Genomic DNA, 3666 nt, shown 5'->3' on the forward strand with positions numbered 1-3666 from the left:
ATATGCATACTCATGTTTATTGCAGTTTCATTCACAATAGCAAAGAGTTGGAAATAAGCCAAGTGTCCATCAACAAACTAATGGATAGAGAAGCTCACAATGGAATACTATGTTGCATGGATAAACAAGGAACTCATGAAATATTATACAAAATGGGTGACCCTGGAGGACATTATGCTGAGTGAAAGATCTCAGTCATAAAAGGACAAATATTGCATAGGGCCACTTTTATAAAACAGGACTGACATCGGGGTTGAGGGAAGACTGAGAAAGATGGAATAAATAATGTATAGTGCATTGAAACAGATGAGGGTGAGAACTGTTTAAAAGGGATATATGATTATGTATTATTGTCATAACAGGAGTCCAGAATGAAGGCTACACAGTGGAGTGGACTTGGGGGGGAGGGACTGCATAACAATGAAAGAATTTTTCTTTTACTTTTCAAAGAGACAAGCAAATTGGGGGGGAGGGGGTGGGCAGGGAGAAAAGTGCAACAATGAATGAATGGAATTCCTAAGTCTCTGTAAACTTTCATTAAAATTAATTTAAAAAAAAAGATAACCTCCAATTACAATGTACTTCACAACACTGAGGACTGGGACATAAATTATTTAGATGTCAGGCCCCAATCCTTCAAAACCATAGAATGTCCATAGACATTCCTAAAGGAAAAGAAGTTATAAAGTCAATGTAATATTCACTGGGAAGTTACAATGCGTAAGACAAGTTCAGAAATGCAAATATGTAACCCCCTAGAAGGAAGGCATTAATAATTGCTTCATATGCAGGTGAAAGCTGAACAATGAGTAAGTCTGCAGAAGAATTAATGCCTTTGAATTGTGATGTTGGCCAAGAATACTGAATATATCATGGGCTATCAGAAGAACTAAAAGACCTTTCTCGAAAGAAGTACAGCCAAAAGCTCCTAAAAGTAAAAAAGGTCTGACTTTGTCTCACATACTTTGAGTATGTTATCGGGAGGGACTTGTCTCTGGAAAAGAATATCATGCTTGGAAAGAGATAGCGAAAGAGAGGAAGACCTTCATTCAGATGGACTGACATGATGGGTTAAAGAGTAGGCTTGAGAGCACAGCAGGCTCGTGCAAGAACATTAACCAATCATAAAGGAGCTCTAATGGCCTAGACACTTTCCTCCTTTTGTACACGAGCTATGAACTGAAGTCGTCAACGCAACAGGACCTAACAAACAAACCAGGATCTAAGGACAAGGAAGGTGCATGCTTTTAAAAATACCAAACAAGTACGCAAATAATTTAAAATAAAAACCAGTTTATAAATGTTAACAGAGGTAAGAAGTGATGTGAGGCTTTAGTAAAGGATGCAGATGCAAGCATCCTAAAAATGTTTCCATCCTAAACGTTAAAGATGAATAGGATTTTGACAGGTGGGTTGGGAAAAGCAACAGAATAGGAAAAAAGACTCATTCCATTCAATAAACACCAGCATTATGTCTGTCAATTGGCTCAAGTATATCAGAGATGATGAGGATGGTACAGTATAGTGCAGGGTTCAGAACTGTTGTTCATAAGATCGCTTTGCGTTTTAGTCTACTCCAAAGCACAAAGCAATCGTTTGTATTTACCTTAGCAAATAGAAGCCTTGGTACGGTGAATGCTCAGCACAATTTGGATGATCTGGCCCCAGATCCGCCTCGAAAGGCACAGACGGGCTCCTTCCTCCCACCTGGGCCCCTCACTCACCGGCCCCGTGAGGCAGGGACCTCTTTCGGAGCCCGAGCCGCCGTAGTCACGCGGAGATCAGCAAGCCGACAGCCAAGGATGCTCTTCCGGAAGTGCGGGCGGGCTCAACGACCTATTTCCCCTACTCGCCTTAGTCTTACTGGGTGGGGCGAGAGAAAGGAAGCGGAAGGGTGGGACTTCGAGTAGCAGCCAATAGACAGTAAAAGCCTAACCGCTGTAGCGGAGTGAACTGATCCAAGGAAGGCGATTTCTTCCGGCTGGGCCGAGGGTCGGATTTCTATGTTGAAGGGCACAGACTGTGGAATTTGTGGCTTTGGCTAGGTGAGTATGGAGGGGCAGCCCGGACATACACCTCCGCTTTGCGGGACTGGAGGACATTCTGACCATTTCTGGTCCCGAACACGGCGAAGCCTTCATTTTGGGAGGCAGCTAGAGTGGAAAAAGAAGGAAAGAAAAGGAGGGCCCAGGCGCCATGAATGGCCAGTGGCTAGGAATCTGCGGGATGAGGTGGACGGGTGCTCCCTGAAGGCCCTTAGGTTGCATTTTCTGATGGGGAAATGTTAGGCCCGCCCCGAAGGTAAATTCCCCAAGGTCACCAGTGACGTAATATTCACCAGGATTCGGGCTTCTGGCCCCATCCCTGGATGTGCATGGCAGCTTGTTTGCTTTGATGCCGCTGGAAAGCTGGTGAGCCAGCTGCTTCTGCTGCGCTGCCGTCCGTGTCCAGGCAGGAGTGAGCGTGGCCAGGCCCTGCAGTGCCCGGTCAGCGGGAAGGCCTTTCCTTCCTGGGCGATAGCCAGACAGCGTTCTAAACGCCTTTAAGGGCGAGAGGCTACTTCGGGTACAGTACCCGAGCGGTTCTCACCTGCCTTTGCCTTCTTCCCCACGCGATCTCACTGTTAGGTAAGGTGTCAGCCAAGCCAGGTGAAAACAGCTTTGAGGAACAGAGAAACTGGTAGACCACTGGTCCTTTTCCGAAATACGTGTCTCACTGGTGTAGAAAGATGTGGAAGGATGAATTACATTTAATCACAATTACCATGCAGCGTGTCCCTTGTTCTGTTCAGACAGCAGCCTCTTGGTCTAGGTGTAGGTTTCATATGAGCACAGTGAAGTGTTCTGGGATTCCCTTTCTTCTAAATGCTAGCCATAATTTGTTAGTTATTTTGGGAATATTTTCAGGCAGAATCAGTCCTTGGAGAGAAGACAACGTGCTGGGAAGGTTAGAGGGTCAGTGAAAGATAGGAAGACCCTCAAGAAATGGACTGAGACAGTAATTACCACAATGGACTTGGGCAGGACGGAAATGAAGAGGTTGGCGAAAGATAGGGCCAGATTCAGATCTGTTGTCCTAACATCACTTAGCTCTTCCACACCCCAGTTCTCTTGCACCTCCTTACAAACTATGTCTTAGCAATATTAAATCACAAGTATGTCTTAAGTGATTTTTCTCTCATTAAACTGACATGTAACTCAAAAGAAAAAAAAATTTCTCTAAGGACTTCTGTCCTGTGCATTAGGATCAAAATATGCCTGAATTTGTAAAAATGTGAGTGTACTGCAACGATAACTGGAACAAGAAATATTATGAGTTGAAGTCCTTAAATGGGAGACCCAGAAAAATCGTAATAAGTCCTTTCTATAGTATTACTGCCTGCACTGGGCCGCATGATCTTTGAGCAGAGCACAGTTGTTTCTAACTCTGTTGGAAAAGATACGTGGTTGCTAGGAAGAGCCATTCCTTGGAATGGTGAAAGGTTACCAGGGAGCAAGACCCTTAACGAGGTGGACTGACACAGTGACTGCAGCAGTGGGCTTGAGTGTGTCACGATGCCATAGGATTGGACAGGGTTCAGATCTCTTGTTCATGAGATTGCTGTGAGTTGTACTTGACTCCCTGGCACCTAACAGTAAGATATACCACTCATACTACCCGGGGGGG

This window comes from Elephantulus edwardii, unplaced genomic scaffold (assembly GCF_000299155.1).
Source record: "Elephantulus edwardii isolate Elephantulus edwardi_28Jun2011 unplaced genomic scaffold, EleEdw1.0 scaffold00006, whole genome shotgun sequence".
NCBI classification, from domain to species: Eukaryota; Metazoa; Chordata; class Mammalia; order Macroscelidea; family Macroscelididae; genus Elephantulus; species Elephantulus edwardii.